Genomic DNA, 21038 nt, shown 5'->3' on the forward strand with positions numbered 1-21038 from the left:
TAAGGGTAAAAGGTTATAAATGTTTGACTCAGTTCATAAAGGGATCAACGATGAGAAGACTTGATGTATCTAAGCTAGTTGGAGGATCTCCTCTTTTTTTAGTTAGTAGTGGGTTCTTTACTTTCTCCTGTATATGTAGTATTTCCCCTCCCTATTTTTCTGTTGTAGTTTTTGGAGTTGATAAAAAATCAATAAAAAAATCCCCTCTGGGGGCATAAAAAAAAGAGAGAAAAACGACAGCTATGGGGTGACATGATTGAGGTTTATAAGATTATGCATGGGATAGAGCAGGACGAGAAGGAAGTACTTTTCTCCCTTTCTCACAATACAAGAACTCGTGGGCGCTCAATGAAATTGCTGAGCAGTCGGGTTAGAATGGATAAAAGGAAGTACTTCTTCACCCAAAGAGTGATTAACACATGGAATTCACTGCCACAGGAGGTGGTGGCGGCTTCTAGTGTCCTGGCCCCACTGATGGACCTCCTAATGGCACCTGGTATTTTTGGCCACTGTGTGACAGAGTGTAGGACTAGATGGGCCATTGGCCTGATCCAACATTGGCTTCTCTTATGTTCTTATGTTCAAAGCAGATTCAATGGCTCTTGGGTCTGATGGCCGCCACCGCAGCGGTACTTGTCCTCGCCAGACTACAGATGAGACCACTTCAGCTGTGGTTCCTCAAACATTTCCATCCACGGTGACAGCCCCAATCTCAACGATTCGTCCTACCTGCGCAAGTGCTGGATTCCCTACAGTGGTGGGAAACTCCAGACAACCTCCATCAGGGAGCCCCATTTCTTGCACCCAGCCCCGAAATGACCCTAACAGCGGATGCATCCTGTGGGGAGGGGGGGTTCACCTACAAGGTGTGTGTGTGGGCGCCAAATGGGAACCTCATGTGGCCCACAAACACATCAACTTTCTGGAACTGCTCGCCATCCAGTATGCCCTAAGGTCCTTTCACCATCTCGTGGCTCACCGTACAATGGCAATCCTGACAGACAACACCACCGCACTGTGTTACCTGAACAAGCAAGGCGGTACAGTGTCCAGGGGACTCTGTCGATTGGCCCAGGAGATTTGAACCGAGTGTCAATCCCGGGACATGTTCATCATTGCTGCTCATCTGCCAGGATCACTCAATGTACACGCAGACTTTCTGAACAGAGGAGGCGCATCCCTCCACGAATGGGAGCTCCACTGGGCTTACCTCCAACTAATTTTCCACAGATGGGGTCACCCAGAAATTGATGTGTTTGCAACGCGTAAGAACGCGAAGTGTCATCTGTTCTGTACCAGGGCGGGACAGGACCCTCTGTCTCTGGGGGACAGCCTTTTGTTTGCATCATGGTGGCCACATCAGCACTGGTTCCCAATTCTACTACACATGTCCTGGGGCACATACATACATCTCCCCCCAGCACCAGATCTCCTCCTGGCTCAGGAGGGCCAAGTGATTCACCACGATGTACCACACCTAAAACTCACGGTGTGGAGAATCCCCTAGCACAACTCAAAAACAGGATAGACCTTGTTCTGTTGAACTGTTGGAAGCCAGCTACACGTGCTTCCTATGAAGGGAAGTGGAAGAAATTCCTGTCGTACCTCGAGTTGTTGGGTTTACCACCACCACCCCTACGGACTTGAGGATAGTTTTTGGATTCTTGTTGGGCTTGGGTCTTAGTTTCTCCTCTTTAAGAGTATTTAGCCGCCATTTTTGGGTCTTAGTTGCTCCTCTTTAAGAGTGTATTTAGCCGCCATTTCCTGTGGTGGACGGCTATTCCGTTTTTTCTCACCCGCAAACGAAGCAGTTTCTGAAGGGCCTCACCCACCTCTTTCCTCCGGCTCGTGGGCCGACTCCCTCCTGGGACTTGCCTCTAGTACTGTCCAAATTAACGGGCAAACCATTTGAGCCCATGGCCATGTCTAGTCTGCAGCTTCTCTCGTGGAAGACTGCCTTCCTAGTAGCCATCACCTCAGCAAGATGAGTGAGCGAATTGTCTGCACTCCATTGCGATTCTCCGTATTTGGTTTTTCACCATGATGTCTCTTTTCTGCCCAAGGTTTTCCGAGTTCCATTTGCGAGTGAACATTGCTCTTTCGATGTTTTTCCCGTCCCCTACAAACGATGAGGAACGCCGTCTTCATACTCTAGTTGTCAAGAGAGCCATACTCTTCTACCTCGATAGGACAAGGTCATTCAGTCAGTCACCAGCCTTGTTCGTTTGGTGTAGTAGTTTGGTGTAGTGGTTAAGTGCACGGACTCTAATCTGGGAGAACCGGGTTTGATTCCCCATTCTTCCACTTGCACCTGCTGGATGACCTTGGGCAAACCATAGTTCTGGCACAGCTGTTCTTGAAAAAGAGCAGTTCCTGTCAGAGCTCTCTCAGCCCCCACCTACCTCACAGGGTGTCTGTGGGGAGGGGAAGGGAAAGGAGTTTGTAAGCCACTCTGAGACTCCTTTGGGTAGTGAAGGGCGGGGTATAAATCCAATCTCTTCTTCATCATCATCTCCTATAGCACACCTGTGCAGGGGAAGAAGCTTTCTTCGCAACATCTATCTGATTGTGGAAACCATCAAACTGCTACTTACTGGCCAGACGGCCACTTCTGGGCCCGCTCCAAGCACATTCCACCTGGGCAGTAGCCACGTCCACTGCCTTCCTGAGAGGTTCGTCGCTCACTGACATCTGTCAAGCAGCAACCTGGGCTAACCCCCATACGTTCATGAAGCATTATGCCCTAGATGTGCGTCTTCATCAACGTTCCATGGTGGGACAGGCAGTGTTGCAGGCGGCGGAGGTCTAGGACCTTCAGCTCCCTCCTCCAGGTAGTCCTGTTTTTTGCTTGCTAATCTCCCAGAGGTGTGATGCACAGAGACCATGAAAAAGATAAACAGGTTGCTTACCTGTAACTGATGATCTGCGAGTGGTCGTCTGTGCATTCACACCACCCGCCCTCCTTCCCCTCTACTTTCGGTCCTCTCCTTTTTATTACTCTGAGACTGATGACAGCGGTCAGAAGGAACTGGTGGGATTGTCATGCCCCTCCCTTGGTCATGCGCAGTGGGGCCGGAGCGTGACTGGGGAGCGGGCGTGAAAATCCCTTTAGCTTTCAAGAGGAACTGATCGAGGTCAGCACAGGCGCACTATATCCCCCCAGAGGTGTGAATGCACAGATGACAAAGATCATCAGTTACAGGTAAGCAACCTGTTTTTCTATCAAGGTGCTCTAATGCAAGTCCAGGAGGCTGAAAAGAATTTGGACAAAGGCTGGTGGTAGAGACCTAATCCCCCCCCCCCTCTGCTCATGTCAGGAAGTCAACCAGGCAGGCTGCAAACCCATTGCTGGTCTCTCTGAGTGGTCAAGGGGGGAACAAAGGCAAACCACATAATCAGCTATCCTAATCCTGAAACAGGACCCCAAATGTCCTTGGAAAATGGACTCCAAAGATTCTGCCCTATTAGAAGCAAAGACATAAGAGGATGGAGAGAGATGCTCCACAAACAGGGGTTCCCCACTGAATATTTTTACAGAATCGCCACCTACTGACACAAGGGACCATGAATTGTGTCCCCCACATCCTTCATCCTCCATGCCATAACCCGTAGGAACTCAATCCCCTAATGCAGTAGCATCACACAGACATAAAAAAGGTTGAGACTTGTGTGGCTGAAAGGCTTGGCTAGAATATGATAGAGTGGTTGCCAAAAGGATCAGGGGCTTTGCTCACCAGCAGGTGGAGCCATAGTGCAGACCTGAGCTGCAGCGCTATAAAGACAGTATATTTATTTATTTATTTATCTCTCCTAAATTATAAAAGCATTTTTGGGTGGCCCCCGGCCTATGGGGTGGCGAGAGAAAATGCGCTCCCTCAGCCATTGTCCCACAAGGTGCCACTCAAGGCTCCTGGCGTGCCATTGGCTGGGGGGGGGCAGCCTCCCCGCCTTGGCCCACGCGAGCCTGGGCAGGGCGGCGAGCGGGCGGCGGGGAGATGGGTAAGGCCAGCCGACTTGCAAAAATGGCACCATTCACCTGCTGCGCCCTCGACTGGGGAGGCTGTGGGCCCTTCCACGGAGGGGGGGCCTTCCCTCTGCTGGCCCTGGCCGGCCATCAGGTCGCTCGGAGGCCTCCATGGGGACTGGTTGCTGTCGGCCCTCTCTGCTGCCGGCACACTGGCCCCCAGTGACCCGTCCTGGCGTGGCCCCCACTCTCACTTCTGACGCCGCACGGCGCCTCCTGGAGGCCTGGGCGGCATGCAGCCTCTACGCTGGTGGTGCGCTGACTGCTGCTGCCCCCTCCTCACCCGCCCCCGTCCTTCTGAGGCCGCACGGGTGCCTCCCAGAGGGCAAGGCACCGTGTGGCCTCTCTGCCCACGACGTGCTGACCGCCAATGCACCTTTTTCTCCCGACCCTCCCGCCACCTTTCCCCGCTCGCCTGCCATGGTGGGCGGGGGTGGCTGCTGCTCAGGTCCTGGCAGCACCTTCCCCCATTCTGCCACAGCGGCTGCGGCCAGGAAACGATGCGCCCACTCCGGACCACGTGCCACCCTTGTAAGATCTGGCCAGCCCCCCTTCCCTCACCCTCCTTACCTCTTTACGATGCCTTTTGCTGAAAATGTCAGCTCCTCAGCTTCCCCTCTCTTTCATCAGATGCCCCTCCCTCCCTCCCCCTCCTTTCCTTCCTTCCTTCCTCCCTCTCTTTGTGTTCTCTCCCTCCCCCCTCCCTTCTTCCACATCTCCCTGCCTTCTTGCCCTCCTCCCCCTTTCTCTTCCTTCCTTCCTCCCGCCCTCCTTATCTCTTTCCATTCTTTGCCTCCCTCCCTTCCTCTTTCTGTCTTCCTTTCTCTCTCCCTTCCTTCCTTCCTGCCTGCCCGCCTTCCTGCCTTGCTTCTAGCGCTCGTTGTCTCCCCTCCACAACGAGCCTTCCTCCTAGTCATATGATAAAGCAGAGTTACACACAGGTACATGATAATATACAATATGTAACCAACTCGATACAAGGGGTATACAGACCGATTGGGCAATCCACCTAAATACTAATATCTAGATTTTCAGTCCACTCAGTTGCAGTGGGGGAAAGTTCAAAGAGCTCTGTCACATCTCCCTGGAAAGCTCGATGCTCACATTCCTGTGGCAGTTGATAATCTAGTGTGACTGAGTTGAAAATTTGAGCTGTGAAGGCAGAAGATTGGACTGAGCTAATGACCCAATATATGAAGTTGGATTGAGCTACCTGTTGAATTTTGGGAACTTACCTGTTGAACTTTGGTGAATCTTGGGAATTTACCTGTTGACCTTTGGAACCCAATTCACATTGGATGTGTTATTTTGGATTAATGATTCCATTTATGAGGTTGCATTGAAATGTTTGTTGGACTTGGGAGGTTTACCTGTTGAGTTTTGAGAACTAGTTCATATTGTATTATGTCACTTTAAGAACTACATCTAGTACATCATGGTCAAGAAATAGTATTAGTATATGTAGTTGAGAAAAGTAGCTAATTAAATATATGTTTACGTTTTATCATTTGTAGTAATTTCCACAGATTTATTTGTCTCTAGCTACAAACAACAGAGCCAGGGCCGGCTCGCTCACTAGGCGAACTAGGCGTTCGCCTAGAGCGGGCTGGCCCTTAGGGGTGCCAAACTGCACCCACCCCACCCCACCAAAAGCCCTGCATGCATCTAGTCCCTGACTGGGGGACACCGCCTCCGCCTCTTTCACCCTGAGTCCAGCACCCAGTGCGCCCAGAAGCGGGCAGGGAAGAAAGCAAGGAGGGAGGTAGCACCCCCCCACACACTGCAATCAGGGCGTGTCCTGAGGCGCAGGTGGCCTGTAGGGCCGGGAGGAGGCGGACGGCACCGCCTGAAGGGCCCAGCGGCAGGGTGGCTCAGGTAGGCGTGTATGGTGCATAGAGGGGGCTGGAGCAGACCCGCCGTCGATTCCTTCTCTGAGACAGGCCTGCTCGGACCAGATGACTCCTCCACGCCGCCCTCGGTGAGTCTCCTTGGTGCCACCCCCGTGGGGAGCAAGGGGACAGGGCACACGCGGCTGGGGGCTCCCGGTCCCCCAGGGGGAAGGAGAGATGGGGGAAGCGGGCGGGGGAGAGAAAAAGCAGAAGGACTGTCCTCCAAAGAGCCTTGTAGCCCCCTCTCCTCCTGCACCTGATGCACCCAGCTTAGTACCTGGCTTGAGCGCCAGAGAGGCATGCGGTGGGGGAGACACATGGTGAGGGGGGCGCCACAAGGCAGCCTCGCCGGGGGGGGGGCTTAGTTTCGCCTAGGGCGCTGAAAAACCTCGAGCCGGCCCTAAAAAGATCTTCCAGGAAATGTTTCAGGGATTTCCAAAGCATTTTTTTTGCACACACCCCTAAATTCATTCCCAAACAGAAGTTTCCCTAGTGGCAAATCAATAATTTATTATTTCACTTCCTTCATTATCTCAGCTATTCGGAATGCTAGCTTTATTCCAGGCTAGAATTAACCTTCTGAGCAGGCAACCATCACAGTAGCCTTTGACTTATTTGTCTGCTGGGCTTCCAGTGGGTTGCATATTCCTCAACCGGCTAGTTTCCTTGGACCCAACCTAGCTCTTTGCATGCTGCATTCATTCAATAGACCCTGACGTCTTCCATCTATCCATGCTGGAGGGATACTTGCACAGAATTTATTACTTGGATGAAGCCAATCTGAGACACTAGCACCTGTTTGTATAAATTGCGGGGACTGGTGATGCTCAAACATCCCTAAGATTACAGCCATTGAGATGTGTACTGAAGAGCATCTGTATCATAGTCGTCAATGCCCAGTCCGTGACCCTGATGCCTTGCACAAAAGGTGCATGAAGCAGAAAGGATCAGATAGCATAAAACCAACTGGTTTCATGTTCTACAGACTAAAGTACTGTATGTCCAAGGCCAAGAGCACAGATGGTCTCGTTCCAGTATAGCTCTGGGTCGCTTGGAACTGTAATTACCCTCCATTGTATAGTGGGGGTGGGGAAGGGAACAATCTTGAGTCACTTGGACAGTCTTCAACCAGAAATTCAAGTCACTACATCAAAGAGCTGTGCAGCTGTGAAGCATGAAAGACAAGGGGTCTAAATTAGCAACAAGGTCACATCAAAGTTCAAATAATGCCCAGGGCGCACACATAAGGAACACCCTTGGGAATGGGGAGTCCACAAAGCAACTGCCATATTGTCCAGACGATTCAGTGAAAGCTGCCATTGCAGAGAAAAGAATTCCTCCCCTTGCAGATGTAAATCCATGTTGTCAGTAAAAGCCAAAGTCAATAGACTTTGACCTTGTTATTATGAACAATTGCTTCACAGTTTAATAAACCCTTAATATACTCTTTAACTCCTCATCTGTTCTTGCTGGGGGAAAAACAGTTAAAGTGAGGGGGCAGCAAGACTGTTTACATATTTCTGTGTCTGAAGGCTTTGTTTTCAAGAACATTACCAGACTAGGGCGTTCTATCTCCCCCACCCTCTTTTTCTACACAGAGTACCTCTGTGTACCCTAGAGAGGATGTTTACTTGCTCAGATAATGTATGGAGAATTTGTAGCTGGTCTCAGCTTGGAAGGGTTTCTGGGAAAACAGAAGAGAAGGCATCAGGAGTACCCCCATATGTCTCTCTCTAAACACTGCCCTCTTTGCAAGTATATAAAACTAAAGCACATTCCTGAACATTTTAGTTTCCTGTTAATTTTATGTTTTTGTAATTTATATCAATTTATTTTCCTAGTGATTTGAGGTAGAGTACAAAAATTAAAAGCCATACAATAAAAACATTAAGATAAACATGATAAAACTAAAGAAATACAATAAAACTCCTCAAAATGTCCACGAAAAATAAGACTGTACAAAATGCCCTTCATAAAAATACCCTCCTAAACATTCTTTTAAAATCTAAAATACTATACCCTGTGTAATAACTCTTAGCTGATGGCGTTGAAGGTGGCTAGCTTAGGCTAAAAATGTTGGCAATTACAAAGCTGGGATGAGAGAGGTATTAATTACATGTGGCCTCAGTGGCTTCAGTGGGATTTTGCATTGCTTTAACTACCCTCAGTGTGTGTGTGTGTGTGTGTGTGTGTGTGTGTGTGTGTGTGCGAGAGAGAGAGAGAGAGAGAGAGAGAGAGAGAGAGAGAGAGAGAGAGTGTACATATTTTGCATATATAAGGTCTCGGGTTTGAGCCTCAGCATCTGTAGTAAAAGAATTGTGTGTAGCAGGGTTAGGAAAGACCAGACTGAAGGCTGCTTCACATTTTCTTACAACAGGTAAAAATGTTGCACTTAGTATCTGCATACCAAGATTATCTCACTCAGAAATGAAGCAATGTGTTTCAAAAGCTGAAGTACTTCCATAATTTATGCTACTGAGGCATCCATAAACGTTAGGCAAGTAATAGTTTATAGCAGAGAAGCTGAGGAAGAGAGAAGGTTGACGGGAGTAGAGAAACAATAGGCAGGGAAAGGGTTGAGCGCCCACTCCCTCCCCCATCACGTATCCCCTCTATTGTCAAAGTTACTTTGCATTTTTAAAAGTGGCGTCCGGGTCATACGCTGTGTGTAATATGTAGTTTGCTCTATAGCCATCTCCCCGACCACTAGCTGTCTCCACACAGGGATTTTATTGCCATGTCTGGGTGCTTTCAAGTATGCAATTTCCTACCCCATGCAAAGATTCTGCATGTTTTAATTGGCTATGAGTCCACTGAGATGGTGGGATTAACAGATGGAAAATTTACACTGAAATTGTATCCACACAACTTTTCTAGTGACAAAAACGTAAATTTAACACCTAATGAGAATGAAGGATTCTGTTAACAGGATCCTCTCAGAAAAATTTCAGTGGATAATCTGTTGCAGATCTGCTTTTATGAGTGCACACACTCATAGAACCCTTCCAAAATATCATCCCTCGAACACCAAACCTTGTGCCACAAAAGAGCCCAGATTTTCTTCCTGGCAAGAATACAGCATTTCTGGAAGTTTAAGGATCACTGGAAACTCCTTTGGTTGGCCTTTACAGCAACATGAACAGCCTGACTACGAAGTAAAACCTGAAGAATTGGAAGAAATGTGCATGCACACAAAAGCTTGCACCCAGAATTCAACTTTGTTGGTATTAAAGGTGCCACTGGACCCAAACTTTGTTCTGGGAAGTAAAATGTTCAGGAGAATCAGCTATGCATGTTTCTGAAGAAGGAAGCTTCTCAGTGGTGGGTTCTTATTTTTGAAAACTTTGGTCATGACCACAGAGCTCTTGTTTATCTTTCCCAAAAAAAAGAAGAAAAAGAAGACCGAAAAGCAAAAAAAAAAATGGATTTGCGGGAGCTGTTCCAGGATTCCGCCTAGGGGGGAAAGGCCCCTGCCAGTTTTCCTTAATCATTGAGGCTTATGGGTGACTGTTCTCTGAAGAAGGCTCCAGCCATCTGGGCAGTATACGGACATGTAATTATACCGGTGTTTAAGGCAAACAAAAGACTTGCTGATCAGCACTTTTTGTGCAGGCTGCAGGTGGCTGAGAGGCTTTTTTAGAGGAATGTCACAATGTAGGAGGGGAGGTGTGGGGGGGATGACTCAGAAGTGCTTGGTCACTTGTGGTTTTTCGTTCATGGTTTTGCTATGACTATTGGCTTGTTTTTACTTTAACAAGAAAGCAGGTGTTTTGTGTGTTGGTGCAAAACAGTATTTTGTAACAGGGCTGCTACTGTTCCTGCAACCCATGGTGACTTAGCTTGCCAAGAAGGCAGCCCTTTTGAAGAAGAAGAAAATACATTAGGGTCACGGATGGTTTTCTGTAACCATTCTGCAGTATTATGATACCCTTACCCTTGAAAGCCACATATAGACTGACAAGCCAGCCGCAGGAAGCTTTGCACACCCTTTCCTTTCATCTTTCCTTGGAAACACAATATTTAGTGCATAATGCTGGCCTACTTTTCAGGAAAGTTTTAAAAATTACTGAGGAATACATGGAACCCCTTTGGGGAAGCCACTATTTAAATCTGTCCATCATCTCTTAGGCCAAGCTGCAGTCTGGAAAATGCTCCTGTGCTGCGAAATCCATCGGGAGACGGGGCAGCACTGATGTGTGGGGTCTTCCCCAGCTGCCTCAGGGGTCACCGTCTCAGCTCAACACCTGCAGTCTGAACGCCAAATCCCCAATCACTCCTTTACGGCAGGGCAGTATTAGAGACTCCACCACATTGCAGGCACCACAGTTTGTTTAACTTCCATTACCCTCACCTTCTCCAGTCACTGCTGGAGTTGCAGGCAGTGTGGCACCAGACCCAGCAGCCACTGCTCCTTGGCCCTGTCCTCTAACTTCCTTCCTCACTTGTTATAATGATCAACACTCCAGGTATATGCATTGTGTCTGGTTAAACAGAAACCTGCCTGTGGGGTTAGATATAGATTGCATCACTTAGAATAGGGGGCTTTTAAATGTAGCCTAACGTGGTCTGCCAAATACCCAGGTTTGGTGCATCTGACTGGTTTTCCTTCCTGGTCTTAGATATCCCTCATAGTTCCACTCCTGCACTGTTTGCTGGCAGGTAATAGCAATCCCTCTCTTCCCCACATGTTTCTGCAGCATGAAGAACACGTTTTTGGCTTTTGTAGTAATCAGGCTGGACTCTGCCTGTTTGCATGCAAATGAAGAGGGTATTATTTTGATTGCAGCTGGTCGAATCACCATCAAAAATCTCCATACCCATAAAGCATTCCAAACATCCAGACAGACCCGGCTGTATTACATATTTCATTCTCTGATCCTCCTCCTCTAGAGTTAGAAAGGGGAACAAGGACAGAGGATGTTTTTAAAAGGAGACTTTGTAAAAAAAAAAAAGAAGAAGAAGAAGAAAAGAAAATTTTGTCTCAGAGTCCTGAAGTTATGCTAGGTTACAAAAACATGTCATCAGGTAGTCCAGCTACTTGCTCCATTCCTGTTTGATTAAAGGGTCATTTTATTGGCTTTAGAGATTTGTAACCTGGAAAGTGAAAAGGTTTTTTTCTGAACAATAGTAGATGAAAGTATCTTCCTAACTTGCAGCACCAGCCAAGGGAGGTGACCCTGCAGTAGCAGCAAGGAGTGCCAACTAAGTAAACCGCCACAAATACCCTTTAATAAACATACATGCCTCACAAAATGAGGTGTCTGTGGTGGAAGGCAGGGAAGAGGCCAAGAGACCCCTGACAGATCAAAGGCCAGTGGTTCCCCTGAATGGGCTCCAGGCTGTAATTATGCTCCTGCTGTTTCCATGGTTCCCTAATCGCACTTCTGTATCATCAGTTAGTTTTAGGAGAGGCAGTCCTGCCCCATGGAGCCTAGTTCTTTGTCTGAGGGTCTTTTTTGTCCGCTTAGAAGAAGCTCCACCAAAATCTTACACACGTTCAATCTGTTGCCCCAGAAGGTCGGACCAGAACCAATGGGTTGACCTTAGAACAGTTTTCGGCAAAATATTAAGAAGAACTTCCTGGCAGTTAGAGCGGTTCCTTTCCTCAGTGGAACAGGCTTCCTTGGGTGGTGGGCTCTCCTTCTTCGGAACCTAGATGGCCATCTGACACCAATGCTGACTCTGTGACTTGGGCAGATCACGAGAGGGAGGGCAGGAAGGGTTGCCTCAGTGCTTAGTTCTTGTGGCCCTTTCTTACATGCCCAGGGAAATGCTGATCGCCACTTTGGGGTCAGGAAGCAGTTTTTCTCCAGGCCAGTTTGGCCAGGGATCCTGGAGGCTTTTTGTCATCTTCTGGGCATGGAACAGCAGTCACTGGGAGGGGGGGGAGGTATTTGTGAATTTCCTGCATTGTGCAAGGGTTTGGACTCGATGACCCTGGAGGTCCCTTCCAGCTCTATGAATAAAGGGAGGCAAGCCCTGGACCCAGCCTATGCACATTCTGTCTGCAGTCTAAACCATCTCTGTGTATTAAGTATGTTTTATGCATCCAGGGTTGTTCTTCAATGTGCATACAAGTGTACAGTTCATAGGTCTGTAGGGCCAGTTCGGACAGTAGACTGATGGTGCATCCCGCTCCACTTGCTCCCAACAAATTCATAAAACATGTACAAAGGGGTATGATATTTGAGACACATGAGGTGTCACAAGGCCAGTATTTGCTCAATGTTGGTCCAACACAGAGACTCCCTGGGTCTGATTTCATCCCATTTGTATCCCCAAATTGTGCCGTATGTATGGAAATAGTACTGAAGTGGTGAAAGGGTGCCCACACTTTTTCCAGACTGGTCTATATGGTTGCAGAATTAACAGTTATACCATTTGTTTATCTCTTAGCTGCCTCTACAAAAAACTGCTTGAGGTGACTTAAAACAGCTGAAAGTAAAGTGACGACATTAAAATTAATCAAATATCCAAGTAAAACCAATTCTAAAACCCATACAAAACAGCGCAACAAAAAACTGCATAAAGCGATAAAAATGTATCCAAAGCGATCAACAAAACCCAGCATAAAATAGTAAAATATTATCAAGCAAATTGGACCAAGATGTCCAGTTCTATGAGCCCCTGAACAAAGTGCCCCCAATCAGCCTCCATTGTTTCCTGGGTGGGGGGGGGGATTCCATGTTTTGTCCAGGGCAAAGACACAACAGCAAGCAAAGCAGCCCCTGGCCAAAAGCCTCTCAAAGCAGGCAGAACCAACAAGCCCAAAGAACCAATGCAGAACCAGGGAATCCCAGAAGTGTGGGACAATCTAGCAAGCCTAACACAATAAATGTACAACCTGAGAATCCCAGCCAATGTCAAACCCAAGACTCATCCAATCAAAACCAAATAAGGATGCTGTTGCAAGCCCAACAAATGGAAAATCAGAGAATCCAGCCAAAACAATATGACAAACCTATCCCAACCCCCGGGAAGACACAGAAACCCAGTAAAATTAAAGGGGAAAAGTCCTGGGATTTTTAAAATAATGGCTCTCAAATATTTCCAGGATTTTTCAGGATCCATTTCTGGGTATTCCTGAAAATCCCAGATCCCATCTGGCACCCACATATATCCAGAAAATACCAATAAGGTAGTGTTCAGATATAGATTTACATCAGATACATCCAAACCACATCCCTAGTTGTGGGTTGCACCACTGATGTTGATGGAATAAGGCGATCCTTCCAGTCCCATAGTCCCTGTGATGTAGGTTTTCCAGGAAGATTTGAATGGGAACATTTTTTTAATTAAAATTTAAATAAATAATGTAAATAATGTTAGGGAAATGTAAATAATATTAGCAAAATAAATTATGTGCAAATCTGGCCCACGTTCCACCACTGGGGTTTGTCCATGCTTCATTTCCCACATTTAACCCATCTGACATGATTGATTTGCAGCACAACAGCCCTGACAGCTATAGATAAACAGCCTATATTTACATATGTGGAGAAGAATGTTTTTCACGGGAAAATATCGCTCTGGAAAGTTTTCTGCCTTGCATCACAACATGGTTCTAAGCTGATTAGGGCTTTAAAGGTACAAGATAACACCCTGAATGGCACCCGGAAACAAAGTGGCAGCCTTTGCAGTACAGGGGTGATCTATAACCCACTCTGTTCAGGCACTCAAAATCACTTAAATGCATAGCAGATAGTGGGATCGTGTCCACTGGCCTTTCTTCTGGATGTCTGCACACAGTTAAACATCAGCATTGAGTACATGCAAGACTTTATGCATGCAATATGGAGCCTGTTTTTTGCAGCATTTTTGGTACTGTGTACACTCATGGTATATAAGTGATTTATATAGGAATGGAATAAGAATATTGCATAGTACCTGCTAATCTGTAATTTGTGAAGCATTTCTCAATGTGATGCTATTTTTGTAGCAATTAACTTTATTGTTTCTTGAAATTTGTACTCAAATCTTGTGTGCTGCTTCACTTTCTTCATAATATTTGTAAATAAATAATTTTTTAAAAACCCTGTTTTGCCAGAACTAGAACTTCATCACTAAACGATTAATTTGGGAACTTTCTGCCAGCCAGTTAAATAAAAGGATGTCCCACTGGTAGCCTGTGTTGGATCCAGCCACAGTATCTTTATCTAGTCTGTGGTGACCTTACTAAATTTTAATCAGTGTGTGTAGTAAAGTCATTTTGATCACAGTTTCATCGTAAGGAGAGGAACAACTGAATTCCATGTGTAATTCAGATAACTGTCACTGCATTGCTGCCCATTTGAATACAGGCAACAAGGATATCTTTTTGGCCAAATCCCCAGCTCCAGTCTATGACCTTGTACCACCTGAATCATATATTCTGTAACTGGAGATCTGCATTGGTAGGTATTGCCAACTTTACTACAGATCTTATCCACCACCACCACCCCCGCTTTAAACACCTTCTTTCTGACATGCAGCTTCTCTACATACAGGTAGTTCCCCCTAATCACATGGCACTGTTCAAACATGCAACCCACAATATACAGCCTAAACTGGTAGATCCCAGGAAAACCTCCATTGTTTGTGTACTCTCTGAATGTATAAATTAGCCTTTAGATAGGGTTCCCCAAAGCAGTCTCTTATGTGAACATTACTGACCATGAATGACTTCTTGATGACCACCTGCCTAGTCCCAGGATGGCATGAGAGACACCTCTCCTCTCCTGCAGGATAATGGGATAATTCTTTTGCTTTGTGCCAGGTGTGAAACACTTTCTCCTCCCCCACGTCCTCTGGCTTGTGTAGATTTGGGGTCTGCCTCTCATTTTGTGTCAAGATTTGTGTCAGGCACTAGGTAGTAGTGAGAAATCCTGCGAAGCCTAGTATGCTGGGAGAGAATGGCCCACTTCTCTGCATCCTCAGGGTCATTCATTCCATTTACACGATGATTTGCAGACCCTGAGAAGAAACAAGATGTACTGCTTCTATATCTCTGGAAGGCCTGGTGTGATTGGAGACTAAACCTTCCCCTCTCCCAATTCCGCAGGCATGTCTGGTGACCACAAATAATGGCTACCTGTCAAGGAACCCTAGCATTCTCCTGCTGCTCCCCTCAATTGTTTATGTTCGTGCCCTGTAAACATATCTAAATGTCATAGAGAAGCTTGAGTAGTGAGTCTGGCAAGTGACCTTTCCAGAAGAAAGTTCCGGACAGGTAGCCATGTTGATCAGCAGCAGCAGAATGAAAGCTTATGCTGGAATAAATTTAATTAGTCTTTGAGGAGCCGCTGGACTCATGTTTTATTCTACCCAGAAGAAATCACTAATCTTTTCAAGGGTACAGTAAATTCTTACCTTTCCAGGATTTACTTCTATTCACCTGAGATTTTCTGAGTGTTACTTTGAATGTAATGGTTTTTAAAGATGGTCTTAATTAATGTTTAATGATTAAAAAGCCAAAGTCCCATGATTATTATGTCATACATAAAATTTAAAGAATAGGAGGATAAATATATTGGTCTGCATTGACCCATGCAGTTCCAAAAACCCAATGGCAGTTAAGTCTTTGGAGATAGGGGGCAATTTTTTTGCAGATTTTCCCTCCCACTTTGCCCCCAGTGATGTTCCAGAGGGTCTGCTGACCCCCAGGTACTAAACTTTTGGGTGGTGCAGTGGACTGCAGCAGGAGGGGAAGGCTGGGAAGTCCTGTTCCACAGAGTCTGCAGAGGGCTGGATATACCCCAATGTCAAAGTGTTATCTATAAACATCTCTAGGGTACTGCAAAGGAGCCTTTAGTACCGCACTACAATCCAGCAAATCTTTCCAGTAGATCCTGGCCATGGGGTTAGATCCAACCAGCTTTTCCACTGGTGAAAAAGTAATGAAGGGATCCTATTTGACCACCAAAAAGGCTACAGTAGGGATCATGGGACCTGACTGGCCAAATGTCATGGGATGGGGGTAGAGGTAAGGAAGGGATTTAAGTGAGATTGTATGAAACAGCTGGTTGGATCCAACTCCTTATTTGAAGCATTCTGGGTGAGTGTTTGGGTACAAGAGGATACAGGATTTGGCCATCCCTGGTTCAATACTTCTTGAGATGTGCTATAAATCAGCTAAAGGCAAAGTGTTGCAAGAATATAAGGCAATAACCCTCATGTTTTGTTAGTTTAGTACAGGTCTGGAAAAGAGCAGCTGCCCTTGCTGTTTTAAAGTCTTCCGTTCTTCCTTGGTGCACCTGATTTCCCCTCTTGACTTTTCAGGTGTTTAGTGAGAACACAGGGGGTCTGGACTCACAAGTGCTAAGTACAAATTATCAGCAGCATTGTCGAGTCAATGATGAATAGCTTTTTTGTAACAATAACTTGAGGAGCATTCATTCTAGACGACAACCTGCGTTTTTCATTTACCCCCAGAAGAGTTTTGGTCTGTCTCCAACCATCCACCAAGAACCACAGTAAATAGTTCATAGCAGAAGTAAATAATTCAGACTGATTGGCAGGGTAACCTTAGCTTAGCATATTGTTTACTGCTTTTGGTATAAGACAGGAAATCTGGAAAAGGGAAGAAAGGAAGAAAACAGAGAGAGAGGTTTTTTTGTTTTGTTTCTTCCTTTCCCAGCATGTATGGACCAAATACTATGGCAGAAATGTGCCTGTTCTTAAGATAGCTGTGTATCAATGAGGCAATCAGGGGGAAATCTTCCTGGTAAAAAGATCACATTGCTCATTGAAATTCAAAAAGCCTTCCGCAGACATTCCCATCTTTAGTTTACTGGAGAGTTTCTCGTAAGTGTATCCTAATCCCTTAAGAAATGCAAGGCTGTGGGTTGCAGGTCCTGGGCCAGGAGGGCACAGATAGTTCATATTGATATTGATTTCTGCATTTGGTTCTTTTGTCCTTTCCCCCCACTGGCCTCTCTAATTGGCTGCCAGGGTCCCTTTGGAGATTGCTAATAGTGTGAAAGTGCATCTTCCCAAGATCTCACATTCAGCAGGAACTGAAAAAGACAAAAGGGAGGGTGAAGAAAAAACCCCCCTACAAGGAGACAAAGCATCCTGGCATCAATTCTAAAACGCACTTATTTTATTAGCTGCGCAAATGCCTTTTCCAGATGTTCGTTTGAATGGCTCCTGGATTTTCATTACATTTCCACAAGCCAGCCGTGTTCACAAACCTGATTATTAGATTAATGATTTTGGTTGTAAAGGAACGGAGTGATTAAAAAACAAAACAAGTCTTGTCCTCTTCAGTCACTTGTTGCGGCCCCAGAGTCCCATGACAATTGTAGAAAACAACAGGTATGAATTGTCCACTCAGATGGCCACCGGTAGTAAAAATGAATTGTTGTATGTTTCGTAAAAATACCAGCTCTTCGCCCCAAAGAGAAGCAAACTTTTTTTTTTGAGTGTCTGGCTTTTCAAGGGGTGGGAGAGGTAAGAATAAGTAGGGATGAAGCTGTGTTTGTCCACAGGAAAAAAATCTTAAAACCAAAGTTGTGTCACACCTTTTAATTGGGACCAACCAAAACATTGCAAAGGGTGTGCAAGCTTTCAGCTCATCAGAACTCTTCATCAGCCTGACTATTTAGTATATAGTAGGTGGAGCGGTTTGCAGTGGAAGATAAACTGTATTGCAGACTCAGCTGGGTTACATGGAAGTGGGGACCAGGCATGCTTCTTGAAGCAAAGAAGGCTGCATTCAGATGCCAAGAAAACGGCCACACTCCCTTTGAGCATAATCAAATGCATCTCCAAGGCTAATTAGAATACACAGATTCCTTCTGCTGTTATGACCAGAATGTGCATTGAATACTTGCACTTGCAAACGACACCTTCCCACGTGCCATTTCAGGTTAGGAAAATAGCATAGAGGCCCCTCGTGGCATTTCTAAATTGAGTTCCTACAGTGTACTTGCAGTTGGTGCCTTAATACAAGTCCCCTTAGCAATCACATGGTATATATAATGTGTAGTTTGGACCTAGGTATAGACTAGGGGGTTGCATTTGGCTTCCCTGAGCCACCCCCCCCCCGAATAAATGCCTTATTGAAGAAGCGAACAGGCAGCTGGAGAAGCGAAGGGGAGGCGTTTAAACATGCCTCCCCTTTCTCCCTTTGGTTCCCCAGCTGTGGGGCCAGGGACTAGGGAAGGGAAGGGAGATGGAGAAGGCATGTTTAAACAGCTTCCCTCTCCAAGCCACCTGGCCGGATCCACTGGTCAGTTTCACTCCCTTCCGCCACTCAGCTGTTAGGTTTAAATGGCCTAAACCTATGGTGGGGTGGGGGGGGGGGGGGGGGGAGTGAAACTGATCAGTGGAAGTGGCAGAGGGCTTGGGGAGGGAAGGCAAGGCAAGGCATTTTAAACATGCCTTCTTGCTCTCCCCCAGGTATATAGACCCAAATATATTTGGAAACACCAAATATTTCCCAAAACACAATAATATACCGGTATCGGTACTCAGGAGATTCAGCATTTGCCAATATTTTGGGGGGTTGATATACCCGAAATGGAAATATACAATTTATTTTCCTTGCACACCCCTAGTCTAGACTTCGCAGTGGTTGGGGGTGAAGACTTGGAGATGAAGAAAAGGCTTTGCAGAAGAGTTAGGTTTTGCAGAGGAAATCCAGCAAAGACAGTGAGATATGGAACATGAGCTTTCTGACAGGGAATTCCAAGAGTAATGGGCAGCAGGGGAAAATGGGCAGTCATTTATGAGACCCCAAGGTTCTGGGGTTGATTGGATTTGGAGGACCACAGGTCATAGTTATGCATGTATTAGCAAGAGAAGATAAAAAAATCAGGCTACAGAGAGATTTACTGGTAAGTACTGAGGAGGACAGCAAGGGCTCAATCCTGCAATTACACTGGTCTTCAAACACCCTCCAAGCACCTCTGATGTTCAATCTAATATCAGAAACAAGGACTTTGTGCTTCCCCTCTCAGCACGATTGGTGGTCATCAGCAATCAAAGGCCAATCAAAACTTAAAGCTTCCTTGTCTAGATGGTTGAATTGGATGCAGAAAGGGATGGCAGGCCAGGTGCCAAGGATTTAAGGAGGATTGTCTCATGTTCTGACTGAAAGAGGAGGAAATGATTTTGCAGGAGAATTTTGCGGCTACAGATGGCCAGAGAGTAGAAGGTTGCAGTAGTCACATAATGGGTGGTGAGCACTGTATGAACCAGATTTTGAGCCAAGAGGATGATGGGGGATTTTTTTTAAAATATATTGCTTAGAGAGAAACAACCTGACCAAAGAAAGATGGCATGTAACCACACACCTCACTGTGTGGTGTTATTTTGGCTATGGTTAACTTGGGCAGTTAAGTCAGTTAATTTTCCCAACAGAAGACAACCAGCTGAGGCCTTGTAAGGAATCTTTGGGGGGGTGGGGGTGGGGTGGAAATACCACTTTAGCCCTTCAGAATCTCCCCCCTCCAGAATTCTGTAAACTCAGGAGTTTAAGTGGTCTGATTTTTCTCCTACACACCCCTTTGCTTGAACTGATGGTCCTGAACTGATACATTATTTTGCCAATGCATTGTCTGGAGCACATTTTGGTCCTCATTGTCAAAGTCCCCTTGTTCCACAAGAAGGCTTTGGATGGAGGTCAGGAGCAGAATGCACAGTACTGGGGAGTGAATCTGCACTACCCAGGGTAACAAGCCACCCCCAGCCCCTCTAAGGTAGCCCTCAGCTGAGAGGCCAAGAGACCAAGCCTTACTGGGTGTTCATCAAGAAGTCAGCCTGGCAACGTAGGTCACTTGCAAGCTGAGTTCCATAAACAATTAATATTTAACAATTATTTTTCTGCATACGTGGGGATTCTCTCAGGTATATACAGAACACTGTTTTTGGTGGGCGTCCCAATTATATTGCTTTCATCATTGAAATAGGGGGCAGCCAGTATATTATTAGATTAAGCAAATGTGTACCTACAGAAAAATTGCAGATTGTTTTTAGGTTACCCAAGGCTGGCTGTAAAGGTGAGAATAGCTCACCTTAGCAGCCACCCTTGAACAAGATAAAAACAACCTGTTACCCCCTTTGCAGGCCTCCTTGGGGCTCTGAAAGCAGAGCTGCCGGGGCCATCCCAGGAGCCTCATTCTCACTGCTCCAAAGATGGCTGGAAAGGGGAGAGTGCCCTACACCTTTCCCATTCGTTTTTAGTGCTTCTGCTAGGGTTATCCCAGCAGATGTGCTCTCCGCCCTGATGACTGGGGCGAAAGAGCTATCTGGGAAGACTCCAGGAGTGGGTGGGGAAATCTTATTTCTCCTTCCCTGTTGTTCCCCTCACAACCCCCTCACTGGGGCCAGCAGTAGTTCCAGTGGTGCACTTTCCTGGGCAGCATTGGTGGCTGGCAATCTGCAGCCAGGAGAATGAGCACTTTGCACTGCCTTTCTTCACACCTACGTAAGAACATAAGTTGCACGGCAACTTCAAAATGGCGATTGAGAGCTAGGTCACCATAATCTTGCGAGATTTTGTTCTGCATTTATTTTGTGAGGTTTTAACACCCCCTTTCATTTCAATTTTTTTTTTTTAGTGTTTTCTGCAAAAAAACCCTCCCTGTTTTGGACCTTAAAGTACACTCTGGAATCACTTCCAGAATTAGATGTGTAGATATTGTAGATGATTGATTACATCCTCATCCTGTAAAAGAGTATGCTGGAAAGAACGATAGGCAATCAGGAATGGGGAAAGTCCCCTGTTCCTTCATAAAGCCATACTCTTTCCTGGGGAAGCTCCACATTCAGAATCTGAATCCCAGAGCCAGGAGGCAACATCAAAGGAAGGCCTTGGGCTCTATGCCCTGTTGTTGGCCCTCCAGCGGAACTGGTTGGCCCCCCATGTGAGACAGGATGCTGGATTAGATGGACCACTGGCCTGATCCAGCAGGGCTCTTCGTATGGTCTTATCCCATCCCATCCTATTATCTCCTAATCTCCAGACCCCACAAACCTCCTCTCTCCTTGCTTCAAACTCTGAAGTGACAGGGGTGGACTGCAGCTATCCCAGCCTTGTAGCAGTGCTAATTTATATTTATTCATTTAATTTTTTTAATCTCCCATTTCCTCCCACGCCTAGGGGTCAAACTGGCTTACAATGCATACAAACAATACATATA

The sequence above is a fragment of the Gekko japonicus genome, unplaced genomic scaffold (genome assembly GCF_001447785.1).
Source record: "Gekko japonicus isolate JY-2015 unplaced genomic scaffold, Gekko_japonicus_V1.1 scaffold339, whole genome shotgun sequence".
Lineage (NCBI taxonomy): Eukaryota > Metazoa > Chordata > Lepidosauria > Squamata > Gekkonidae > Gekko > Gekko japonicus.